At 40.0% G+C, this 13,956-nt stretch overlaps 1 protein-coding gene across 13 annotated transcripts in view; it reads right to left on the bottom strand.

Annotated features, from left to right (window-relative positions):
* Nucleotides 1-13,956, bottom strand: part of SGMS1 (sphingomyelin synthase 1) — a 302,749-nt gene that overhangs the window by 114,122 nt on the left and 174,671 nt on the right. Inside the window, exon 1 of one of the 13 annotated variants that reach the window (XM_007182841.1) lies at nt 4,974-4,992. The exons of the other annotated variants lie outside the window; for them this stretch is intronic. The gene's annotated coding sequence lies outside the window, so the exon portion shown is untranslated. Of the gene's footprint in view, nt 1-4,973; nt 4,993-13,956 lie in introns of those variants that run through there. 13 annotated transcript variants of the gene reach the window in all.

Here is a 13,956-nt window from a genome sequence, read left to right as displayed (position 1 = left end):
AAATGAAAATAAGTAAGGGAACACAAGCTTTGATATTTATAGGACATTGCATCCAAAAACAGCAGATTACACTTTCTTCTCAAGTGTGCACGGAACATTCTCCAAGATAGATCACATCTTGGGTCACAAATCAAGCCTCAGTAAATTTAAGAAAATTGAAATCATATCAAGCATCTTTTCTGACCACAACGCTATGAGATTAGAAATGAATTACAGGGAAAAAAACGTAAAAAACACAAACGCATGGAGGCTAAACAATATGTTCCTAAATAACCAAGAGATCACTGAAGAAATCAAAGAGGAAATCAAAAAGTACCTAGAGAAAAATGACAACGAAAACACGATGATCCAAAACCTATGGGATGCAGCAAAAGCAGTTCTAAGAGGGAAGTTTATAGCTATACAAGCCTACCTCAAGAAACAAGAAAAATCTCGAATGAACAATCTAACCTTAAACCTAAAGGAACTGGAGAAAGAAGAAAAAACAAAACCCAAAGTTAGCAGAAGGAAAGAAATCATAAAGATCAGAGTGGAAATAAATGCAACTGAAACAAAGAAAACAATAGCAAAGATCAATAAAACTAAAAGCTGGTTCTTTGAGAAGATAAACAAAATTGATAAACCATTAGCCAGACTCATCAAGAAAAAGAGGGAGAGGACTCAAATCAATAAAATCAGAAATGAAAAAGGAGAAGTTACAGCAGACACCACAGAAATACTAAGCATCCTAAGAGACTACTAGAAGCAACTCTATGCCAATAAAACGGACAACCTGGAAGAAATGGACAAATTTTTAGAAAGGTATAACCCTCCATGACTGAACCAGGAAGAAATAGAAAAAATGAACAGACCAATCACAAGTAATGAAATTGAAACTGTTATTAAAAATATACCAACAAACAAAAGCCCAGGACCAGATGGCTTCACAGGTGAATTCTATCAAACATTTAGAGAAGAGCTAACACCCATCCTTCTCAAGCTTTTCCAAAAAACTGCTGAGGAAGGAACACTCCCAAACTCACTCTATGAGGTCACCATCACCCTGATACCAAAACCAAACAAAGATACTACAAAAAAAGAAAATTACAGACCAATATCACTGATGAATATAGATGCAAAAATCCTCAACAAAATACTAGCAAGCAGAATCCAACAAAACATTAAAAGGACCATACACCATGATCAAGTGGGATTTATCCCAGGGATGCAAGGATTCTTCAATATACATAAATCAATCAATGTGATAAACCATATTAACAAATTGAAGAAGAAAAACCATATGATCATCTCAATAGATGCAGAAAAAGCTTTTGAAAAAATTCAACACCCATTTATGATAAAAACTCTCGAGAAAGTGGACATAGAGGGAATCTACCTCAACATAATAAAGGCCATATACGACAAACCCACAGCAAACATCATTCTCAATGGTGAAAAACTGAAAGCATTTCCTCTAACATCAGGAACAAGACAAGGATGTCCACTCTCACCACTATTATTCAACATAGTTTTGGAAGTCCTAGCTACGGCAATCAGAGAAGAAAAAGAAATAAAAGGAATACAAATTGGAAAAGAAGAAGTAAAACTGTCACTGTTTGCAGATGACATGATACTATACATAGAGAATCCTAAAGATGCCACCAGAAAACTAATAGAGCTAATCAATGAATGTGGTAAAGTTGAAGGATATAAAATTAATGCACAGAAATCTCTTGCATTCCTATACACTAATGATGAAAAATCTGAAAGAGAAATTAAAGAAACACTCCCATTTACCATTGCAACAAAAAGAATAAAATATCTAGGAATAAACCTACCTAGGGAGACAAAAGACCTGTATGCAGAAAACCATAAGACACTGATGAAAGAAATTAAAGATGAAAACAACAGATGGAGAGATATACCATGTTCTTGGATTGGAAGACAATATTGTAAAAATGACTCTACTACCCAAAGCAATCTACAGATTCAATGCAATCCCTATCAAATTACCAGTGGCAATTTTTACAGAACTAGAACAAAAAAATCTTAAAATCTGTATGGAGACACTGAAGACCCCGAATAGCCAAAGCAGTCTTGAGGGAAAAAAAAGAAGCTGGAGGAATCAGAATCCCTGACTTCAGACTATACTACAAAGCTACAGTAATCAAGACAATATGGTACTGGCACAAAAACAGAAACACAGATCAATGGAACAAGATAGAAAGCCCAGAGATAAACCCACGCATCTATGGTCAACTAATCTATGACAAAGGAGGCAAGGATATACAGTGGAGAAAACACAGCCTCTTCAATAAGTGGTGCTGGGAAAACTGGACAGCTACATGTAAAAGAATGAAATTAGAACACTCCCTAACACCATACACATAAATAAAGTCAAAATGGATCAGAGACCTAAATGGAAGACCAGACACTATAAAACTCTTAGAGGAAAACATAGGAAGAACACTCTTTGATATAGATCACAGCAAGATGTTTTTAACCCACCTCCTAGAGTAATGGAAATAAAAACAAAAATAAACAAATGGGACCTAATGAAACTTCAAAGCTTTTGCACAGCAAAGGAAACCAGAAACAAGACGAAAAGAGAACCCTCAGAATGGGGGAAAATATTTTCAAACGAATCAACGGACAAAGGATTAATCTCCAAAATATATAAACACCTCATGCAGCTCAATATTAAAAAAACAATCAACCCAATCCAAAAATGGGCAGAAGACCTAAATAGACATTTCTCCAAAGAAGACATACAGATGGGCAAGAAGCACATGAAAAGCTGCTCAACATCACTAATTATTAAAGAAATGCAAATCAAAACTACAATGAGGTGTCACCTCACACCAGTTAGAATGGGCATCATCAGAAAATGTACAAACAACAAATGCTGGAGAGGGTTTGGAGAAAAGGGAACCCTCTTGCAGTGTTGGTGGGAATGTAAATTGATACAGCCACTATGGAGGTTCCTTAGAAAACTAAAAATAGAATTACCATATGATCCAGCAATCCCACTACTGGGCATACACCCAGAGAAAACCATAATTCAAAAAGACACATGCGGGCTTCCCTGGTGGCGCAGTGGTTGAGAATCTGCCTGCTAATGCAGGGGACACGGGTTCGAGCCCTGGTCTGGGAAGATCCCACATGCCACGGAGCAGCTGGGCCCGTGAGCCACAATTGCTGAGCCTGCGCGTCTGGAGCCTGTGCCCCGCAACGGGAGGGGCCGCGATGGAGAAAGGCCCGCGTACCGCGATGAAGAGCGGTCCCCGCACCGCGATGAAGAGTGGCCCCCGCTTGCCGCAACTGGAGAAAGCCCTCGCACGAACCGAAGACCCAATACAGACAAAAATAAATAAATTAATTAATTAAAAAGAAAATCCTTAAAAAAAAAAAAAAAAAAAAAAAGACACATGCACCCCAATGTTCATTGCAGCACTACTTACAATAGCGAGGTCATGGAAGCAACCTAAATGCCCATCAACAGACGAATGGATAAAGAAGATGTGGTACATATATACAATGGAATATTACTCAGCCATAAAAAGGAACGAAATTGGGTTATTTGTAGAGACGTGCATGGATCTAGAGACTGTCATACAGAGTGAAGTAAGTCAGAAAGAGAAAAACAAATATCGTATATTAACGCATATATGTGGAACCTAGAAAAATGGTACAGGTGAACTGGTTTGCAGGGCAGAAATAGAGACACAGATGTAGAGAACAAACGTATGGACACCAAGGGGGGAAAGTGGTGGGGGGGGGGGGGGTGGTGGGGTGTGATGAATTGGGCAATTGGGATTGACATGTATACACTGATGTGTATAAAATGGATGACTAATAAGAACCTGCTGTATAAAAAAATAAATAAAATAAAATCGAAAATTAAAATAAATAAAAAAAATAAAAATAAAGATTATAGGATAGAAAAGATAAATGACAAAGCAACCCAAACCACCAACATCTATCAAAGGACAATGCCCAAATAAAACCTTGGCTCAAAATCCTACTACTTCCTTGCCACGTGACCTTGGGAAAATCCATTCACATTTACCCAGCCTCAATTTCTTTATTTCTGAAAGAGGATCAAATGGCCCCTACTATACTGTGTGGTTGTGAGGATTAAATAAAATGAAAGACATGATCTGCCAAAGTCAAGCTTTGGTCTAACAAGGGTATCACCCCAGCACCAGGGACACCCAGAGTTCAATGATCAGACTTGCTACTTCGTCCATATATCCAATTCAAATAGCGGAGATTCAAGTAAGTCATGGAATAATGGATTATGCTCAGCAAAGTGCCCCCCTTTTCCAAAAGGAAGTCATTCAGAATGATGTTTTACTTCTGTTTTTCAATTTCATAACATTTTAGGGTCCCCAACCAAGGGGTAGGAAGTTCCAATTTCTTTCCCTTCACAGAACAGCCCAAATGAAAACATCTTACTTCTAGCAAGTAGAATGCAACAACTGCTCATTTTATGTGAAGAACATATGGCTCCAAGTAGACAACACTTATAAAACAGGAACCTGTTAACTTTCCTCACCTGAAGCCTCAGTGTTAAAGGCATTCAGAGAGAAGAGATTAATATTAATTGTAAAATGTCTCCATACACTGAGGTACCATGAGTGACGGTGTCACCTCAGTTATGGAACAGGCAGAAACCCCAAGTTATCCAGACCATTAGGGTGTGTGTGTGTGTGTGTAAGAGGGGCATAAAGAAGGGAGAGAATGGAAAAACACCCCATCAATACAGAGAGCTTCCTGGTAACAAAGAAAGAACTTGTCAACACCAATAAAAATAGCAGGGAAGGAATGAAGAGTCAAAGATTTGTATTGTAGATTGTACCCAACACCGAGGAACATGGTCATCGGCTGGCTGTAGCTTTATACTCCAGGTTACTTGGTATGGAAGGCTTTTAAAAGCATGGAAAATGCAGAGAGTTTGATATAAGTTTAAAATACATAGTCTTGAACTCTACCTCTGCTATTTAACAGCAGTGTGGTCTCTGCCAAGTAAGTTAATCTTCTAAGCCTCAGTTTCCAGGTCTGTAAAATAAGGACAATAATACATACCTTGGAGAGCAGTTATGCAGACTAGAGATAATGCATGTACAGTGCCCACCACAGACTATGTCCCCAAAATATAATTACAATTATTGTGTTTGCTAGTGCAAGTATGATAGTCCATCAAATTCAGACTCTTTCTCTAGGTGAACGTTTTGGAAAGAGGTTCAAATCACACTTTTGACAACAACATGAAACTCTTCTAAGCTGATCTGAATGAAGTGTTAAATAAAAATCTCCATCTCAGTTGGTAGCCTTTAATAACATGCAAACTGAAAGTTATAGCTATGCATTTGTTAGCATTCTTCATATCAGTACTGACTTTCTTTATTTTGATGATAAATTCTTGAAGGAGGGAATGAAAATTTTCCACTAGTGCTAATTCTTCTGGTGTGCATTGTAATGCCAAGTACTCAGCGGACATCTGTGGAAAATAAAAGCCACCCTGCGAATGCAGGCAGCCTATCACCAAGGCTAGCTTCACATCACAGCCTCATCAACAACAGTATGGATTTGTCAGCTATGTTTTCAAGAAAAACAAAGACCACAAGGTGAGGCACTACCAACTTTTAAACAGAACTTTCTATCTACAAAAAGTTCTCCTTGACCCCTTCATCGCTCTGGGACTCATTCCAGTGAGGCTGTCTGCTCAGAGTAAACTGAGTTCTCTTCTTGTACCTTCAAAACCTGTGTACAATGCCCACAAGAAAATGTCTCATTACAGTTTAGTTGCTCCTGATTTTTGAACAAACACACGTTCTTTGCTATGATGGAAAATATTTTAATAGGTTCAAGGAATCAAATTCATCCTCAAAGATGGGTCACTTGCCACCACCAGGGTTATTTGAAAGAATTCGAAGTGATTTCAACAACCGACTAATGAACTACCCATGTGGCAGAAGACACTATGCTCAGTCCTGGGGCTGGGGAAGGAGTTACAAGGTGGTTGAGATGAAGTTCATTTAAGAGAATGCAGTGCAATGGCAGTATCATCAGAATACAAGCAATTAACTTAGCTGATGCACTCAAGGAGAATAATCTGGATGTATAAATCCTGGCTGGGACAGTTAAAAACTCAATATTTCTTAATCATACCTCACATACAATGTTAATATTCTACAACAGTCACGCAGGAACCTGGCTAAAAAGAATACGCTCCTTTTTGAATGCACACTTTATCTTCTAGGGCGAGGCCAAGCTCCCACAAGGTGGAAGGAGACTGGCACGCATCAAAACCAAGATCATTTGAGAGCTGAGATGCTAGAGGATGTCACTTGCACTAAGGCTGCAGAAGTGGATAAAAGCTCTTGTAAGACATGATTGTTTTGGATTCTTAGCCTCTTTTCTCCTAAGGAGTTAGTTCATGAAGAGGGGTTTAGACTTTCTCTATGGGAGATAGTGTCTTATGGTCATTAAAAGCATGTGCTTTGCAGTCACACAAAACTGCATTCCCCAATCTACCTTAAAGACCTTGAGGATGTTCTTTAATTTCTCTGAGCTTCAGTTTCTTCATCAATAGAATGAGACTAACAGTAGTACTACAGCTTAATGTTGTTATATGGGTTAAAGACATAATGCCTGCAACAGTTTAATAAAGCTCATGGCAAACACTAAGTGCTCATTAAATGTTGTTGTTATTGGAAGAAGTAAACTATCCTCATCCTTAGGAGGCAAAGCAAGTTCCAAGGCAACATTACCCAAAAAAGAAAAAAAAAAGAGGTATCCTCATGAGTTCAGAAATGTTCTGGGCCACTTCACCAGAAAAAATCTTGGTCTAAAGTTTCATTTAGTAACAAAGCACAAATTGCTCCTATATCAGTGCACATATCTTGGGAGCAAAGTAAGAGCGGCAGCAGCAAACAGAGGCTTATTGGCCAGTGAGAAAATCAGAACTGTTCATATCAGCCTCACAGAAACAAAACGGAATCACTTGCTTGAGATTCCTCAGCTAATAAATGGCAGAGCTGGGATTCAAACCCAGGCAGCCTGGCTTCAGTTCTTGTTGTTTTTTTTTTTTTTTTTTTTTAAAGGCATATGTGCTTTCCTCATATATTTTTATTTATTTATTTATTTATTTTTGCTGTGTTGGGTCTTCGGTTCGTGCGAGGGCTTTCTCCAGTTGCGGCAAGCGGGGGCCACTCTTCATCGCGGTGCGGGGGCCACTCTTCATCGCGGTGCGGGGACCGCTCTTCATCGCGGTGCGCGGGCCTTTCTCTATCGCGGCCCCTCCCATTGCGGGGCACAGGCTCCAGACGCGCAGGCTCAGCAATTGTGGCTCACGGGCCCAGCCGCTCCGCGGCACGTGGGATCCTCCCAGACCAGGGCTCGAACCCGCGTCCCCTGCATTAGCAGGCAGATTCTCAACCACTGCGCCACCAGGGAAGCCCCTCTTGTTGTTTTTTTAAAAAAAATTTTTATTGGAGTATAGCTGATTTACAATGTTGTTTTAGTTTCAGGTGTTCAGCAAAGTGAACCTGTTATACATACATATATACCCACTCTTTTTTAGATTCTTTTCCCACATAGGGGTCCTTGTTGTTAACTGACACCACGCTGCCTCCTCAGCAATGAAGAAGAGCAATAATTGGAGACTGACCAAGTCACAGACCAGGAGCAGGACAGAGAAAGGCAAGAAACCCCCTAAAGAGTACTGAAGAGAAGAGGGAAATAAGGGAAATGACACAAAAGAGCAGCTAATGGGGCCAAAGAGTAAAAGGACCCAAACCACGAATGATTCTACATTATAATCTAAAACACAGTCCTAGCAAGAATCCTAAAAGGATGGCACTGGGAAAGTGAACTAGTGTTGGGATTCAGCACTTGCTTAAATACAACAGTGAAGAGAAGACATAAAAGCTGAGAAGGTGCCACTTAGGTCGTTTACATAAGCCTCATGATGACTTGGAAACACCTGCTAGGGAACACGTCACACACACAAAATACCAGCTGTCAGGGGAGAGCCCCCAAAGCATGAGAGTTTCTTACCAAGACTGGGATTCCTGCTACCTTTTCCTTGCATTTCCACCGCAGAAAAGAGGAAGAAAGGCCACCAGGGTGTTGAATTCTCTGTCAGTCAGAAGGAAGGAGACAGAAGGATGAGATTTGTGCCCTTGGCTAAGTAGGAGAATGCCCAGAGAGGAGAGAAGAGATAAAGAGAAGCCATATTCCTGGCCAGCCTCAAATGTGGCAGGCTCCAAAACGGTCCCTGCGACCCCTGTCTCTTATTATCCATGCCTGTGTAATCCCCTTCCCTTGAGTGGGGGTGGGAACTGTGATTTGCCTGTAACCAACAGAATAAGACCAAAATGACAGGACATGTGGTTACATCACATAAGACTGTATCGTCCATTCTGCTACGAGATTCTCTCCCTTGCTGGCTTTGAAGAAGCCAGCTGCCAAGTGATGAGCTGCCTACAGAGAGAGCCAGGGGAGGGCAGCCTCCAACTGACAGTTAATAAGCAACTGAGAGCCCACAAGAAACTGAATTCTGCCAACAATCACATGAGCTCAGAAGAAAACCCTTCCCCGGTCAAGCCTCACATGAGACAGCAGCCCTGCTGACACCTTGATTGCAGCCTTATAAAGTACCTAGCCAAATCACAACCAGACTCCTGACTCACAGAAACTGTGAGATAGTTTCTGCACTGATTAAGCAACTAAGTTGGTAGTGGTGTTGTCAGGCAGCTACAGATAACCAATACAGAAGGGAAGTGAGGCACAAGTTCCTGATGCAACCACATGTCCTTCTGAGAGAGGAGGGGAAGGAAGGAGAAGGCCAGGGGCCAGGGCCTGGGAGAGTGATCCTGCCCTCACATTGGCATGCATCTTCCTGTTCAACTATAGACTCAGACACTCAGTTTCCTCTCTTACCACACACATCCTGTCACCCTATTCTTACCATTTGGAAGACAAAGTGGATCATAATGACCAAGGAAAATACAATCTTGTAAATGGCAGTCAGGTTCCCTGGCTGGCCTGCAAAGGCTATTTAACATGCCAAACACTGACACAATTAAATGCCACCTGTAGCAAAATGGATGGACCTACAGATTATCATACTAAGTCAAGTAAGAAAAAGACAAATATCATATGATATCACTTATAGGTGGAATCTAAAAAATGATACAAATGAACTTATTTATAAAACAGAAACAGACGCACAGCCATAGAAAACAAACTTATGGTTACCAAAGGGGAAAGCGGTGAGGGGAGGGATAAATAAGAGTTTGCGATCAGCAGATAGACACTACTATATATAACATAGATAAACAACAAGGTCCTACTGTATAGCACAGGGTCATATTCAATATCTTGTAACAAACTGTAATGGAAAAGAATCTGAAAAACTATGTATGTATGTGTGTGTATAATATATACATATATATATATATGTATATATAAACTGAGTCACTTTGCTGTATACCAGAAACTAACACAACATTGTAAATCAACTATACTTCAATTAAATAAATAAATAACAAGAAGAAGAAAAGAAACAGCAAGAGGACTTTGACCGTCTTACGAGATATACTATGACCCCACCTATCATAAAATAATTTTCACAAAAGTGTGTTTTAAATGTGATATAATGGACTTAAATACTTTATAAAACCCATAATTGGAGAGACACATTAGAGATTTTCTGTACTGGTGGTTTTGAGAACAGAATAAAAATTCAAACATCTAAAGTTCCATCCAGTTGCTAATATAGGGTCTTTAAAAATCAAACACATATATTTTGAAATCTTCTGAGCAAGTACCAACAGTTTCTACAAATTAATTCAAGTAACAATTCTCAAGCAGAGCATACAGCTACAACTCACTGAGCCAGAGACCTTTTACTTCACTAGGATGTCTTGCTAAAAGCAGAAACTGGTGGGGATATCCTACAATCACATCATTTGAAAGCTGGAGAATCCTCTTTAGCCATCTCGTCCTGGCCTCATAGTTGACAGATGATAACACATAGACCAAAAGACTTGAAATGACCTGTGCAGGGTCACCCAGCAGCACGGCCTGGGCCTCCTATTTCTCAGGCTTCTTTATGCTCAAGTCTACCAAACTTTAGCTTCAACTCCAAACATAATGAAGTCAGTGGTATCAAATATTCTGTGAGGAAAACAATTGGGATTAACTTCCCCTGACTCTACAAAGCTTCAACTTGTAAAAACTAAGCCCTCTGGCAAGAAGAAAGAATAACACTGAATAAATATTCATATTAAGTGTTCAATCCATTTTCAAAAGCAATGCACAGGATGATTTTCTAAGTAAACTGAGATGCCCCTAAAATAGGCTGCCTTTTCTTATGAATGATCTGCTTTTTTTTTTTTTAATGAATGTTAAGTAGGGAAGAAAGTCAAAAGAGGCATAGAATAAACATTTGTGCAAGCGTGCTTATTCCACTGCTTTATATATCCCCACTCCTAAATCCACTGACTCATTGCACAGATATATTCATTACACAGATATTCGTTACACAAATGCTTTGGCGTAGTAGGTGCTGTATATAAGGAGCCTGTTTGGACATAAATAATGTTTACTAATATTTTCAGCAGAAGTAACAACATGTAAACAAATAACCACTGCAGAGAGAGAGATTTCCAGCGTTTTTTTCGGTAGGCTATTAAGAATGCATACTGGAGCTCCCTTTTCTCCTAGAAATTTCCATATTTAAAATAAAAATCAACCTGTTTTTCTCTGTAATAATACTGCCTTTAAGGCAGCAGTGGGAGTTATCAAAACAAAGGGGTTTAACGTCCCCAGGTCATATCCTTCCAGAACTCTCATTAGGGAAGGCTCTCAGTAGCCTAAAAGAAAGTGGTCTTGCACTCAGCATTTTCCTTCATAATCTTTTCCTCTCAGCACCAAGAACAAATATATGTTTAAAACAAACCAGAAAGAAATAGGTCTTATTTTGTCCCACGCAGCCAGCAGTTTTCTCTCCTCAACATGAACTTACACCTCTATAGGTATTGCCTTCACTAGGACACGATTTAACCCTCCCATTTTAAATGCATCTGAATGCTTTGACATAGTATTAAAAATACGGATATTACTCAAGGTAAAAATAGACAAACTGTTTGCCACACGCGAGGCTCTTTTCTAAATGTTTCCCAGGTACTAATTCATTTAATCTTGACAAGAGCACTATGAGGCATGTTACTATTATTAGCCTAGTTTTACAGAAGATGAAACTGAGGTAGAGTTACTGAGAACGCAGGCACGGTTATTCATGCAACGCATTCAATAAAGCGTTAGAGGGAAACCTCCACTCGCCCTGCCTCACGCTTCCAGGCGGAGGACTTTCCACTAGCCCAACAGTCCCGTCTCCTCCCAACCTCCTCCCTGGGAGAGAAGTGAATTATGCGAAAGGTGAGTCTGGGGGAAGGGCCCGGACAATGTGGCCCAGACTCTCCAGAGTACCTCCCTTCTCAGAGCTGGCCTGCCCACGGGGCGGGGGGGGGAGGGGGGGAAGTCCAGGCTGCTTCCTCCCACACTATGAGGGGAAATTGGTCTCATTCGCATGAAATATCAGAAAACCCACTTAGCCACAGTCCTGGAATCAGGGTTATTCCTAATGAGCCCCTGCATGTCTACCTCTCATTGGTCTATCCATTGGTCCCAAAATTGGGTGAGAAAGAAGGATGTTAGTCAACTGTCCATCCTCTCAAGCCCTGGCACTAAGTTTTAATGCAGCAATGGGTGGAAAGATCTTTGTGAAAAAGGCAAATATTTCTTTTACAAAAAAAAGAAAAAGAAAAAAAAAAAGAAAAAACCCTCCTCAAAGGGATACAAGAACATAACACAGTTCAACAAGGTATCTGCAGAGCAGGTCATTAGTGACCCTGCTCTTCGAAGTCACCGTCAGGTGGCGTCTAAAAGACAAGGTTACTCCTCTACTTTCTTATCTGCGTTGGACCTCAAACCACCATCTCCTTTCCAGACCAATAAAACCACACAGGTAACCTTCTTTACTGTCGTACCCTAATTTAAGGCAGTGGAAAATTCCTTAGCATTGGTAGCCGCATTATTTTCACAAAACAGGTAATACATTTCAACAGTATATATTATCTTCAGCCTGGCCAAGTCTGTATTTTTATCAATTGCATCAATTTCTACCATAGAAAGTACAGTGACAAAAATACTACTCACAACTCTGTCATCCAGGAATAAAAATGTCTCTAATTTCTAGAGTTATCATTTGATCTTTCCTTTACTCTTGAAATACAATGCGTCTGATTTTAAACATACATTTAAAAGGGCTTTCATTCAGTAATATTGATTTTTTTTTGGCTATAGAGAGATTTTAATGCAGATAATTTGAGCTTCATGCTTTCTTATTCAAACTGCACTTAATAAGACTAGTTTCCAAAGCAAAAATTTTGAAATAAAAAACAGACCACATTTCTTTCACAGTAAATGTAAAAGCAAAATTAACTTTTTCACAAATGCACATGAGTAAAGGAAGTCAGTCATCCAGCACCGTCAAGTTCACAGAAAAGGACAAATGAAGACACAGGCACTTCCATGCCTTGATCCTTGCAGCACTTCTGATGCAGGCAAGGCAGTTGTGGCATTATCCCCATGTTCAGAAAAAGAACCTGAGGTTCAGAGAATTACAGTGACATGCCTAAGTGAACCTACTTTCTAAGTGGCAGGGTTCAACGTGAAACACATTTTTTTTTTTCTATTGGAGCCAAAGTTTGTGCTTTTTCTCTTCTAGGCCACCATGAAGCAAGAAGTCATTGGAAAGGCCTCTGAGAATGAGTAGCGATCAAAATTTAAGTGGAGAAGAGCCGAAAACAAAGACTGACCATGATGCAGTGTGACAGAATGCAATGAGATGTGTCAGCCTCATTTATTTATTAGCACAGCCCAGGATAACTGGTAAGAAAGGAGAGAAGGAAGAAAAATTCGAACAACAGAAAGAACAAACAGCAGACTGGCCGTGAAGAATATGGGAAGAAACACCAACCAAAACAGAGAAATGATGTGGGGGCATTTGGTTACAGATCATGCCTAAACCAGTGGTCAGCACCAAATAGTCAATATTTTAGGCTTTGCAGGGCATATGATATCTTTTACAACTATTCAGCTCTGCCATTACAGTCCGAAAGCAGCCACAGGTAACATGAAAATGAATGGACATAGCTGTGTGCCAATAAAACTGTACTGACAAAAACCAGTCTCCGGCCAGATTTGGCCTTTCAGCTGTAGTTTGTTAAAGCCTGGCCTGGACAGTCACCTGGCCTTTACAGGAGGCCATATGACATACTAAAGAAGCAGAGAGAAAAATCTAGGGACAACATAACCATTCAACTGGCAGCAAGTACCCTGAACGCTGCCATTCCCGTAAGTATCGAATCTGCTGGGGGCTCAGCACGGCCTTTTGATTAAGAGACTGAAGTGATGCATTTGTTCAGTAGTTGTTTATCCAAAGTTATTAACATTCAAAGAACCCATCTGTAAAATATTGTGTTGATTATGACTCACAGAACTGTTAAGTCCAAGCTTACCCTATATTTTACACGGGTGATTATGGGAAAAATCATCCCAATGTTTCAAAAGTAACTACGAAAGAAAATTGAGAGGAACAGAAGCATCTGAATGAATCATGGTTTCCGTCTCTGACAGTTCCTCCACCTGGAAAACTCTCCCTGACTTTTCCTGTCCCATTTTCCTACCTAAATCTTGCTCCTTATTTAGGTGTCAATTTAAACATCTTTTCCTCCAAGAGGCTCTTCTCAAACGTGCCAGGTGTGGTCAAGACACCTACCATACATTTCTATGACACTGAACTCCTTCATTACTCTCAGGGAACGTATAATTCCTTCCTAGTTTAATGTCTGCTTCCCTTCTAGACTATAAACTCCAGAAACCTGCCTTGTTCAACACCCA

The sequence above is a fragment of the Balaenoptera acutorostrata genome, chromosome 16 (genome assembly GCF_949987535.1).
Source record: "Balaenoptera acutorostrata chromosome 16, mBalAcu1.1, whole genome shotgun sequence".
Classification (NCBI taxonomy): Eukaryota; Metazoa; Chordata; class Mammalia; order Artiodactyla; family Balaenopteridae; genus Balaenoptera; species Balaenoptera acutorostrata.
The sequence above is the reverse complement of the archived record's forward strand: the minus strand, read 5'-3'. Positions and strand labels throughout refer to the sequence as shown.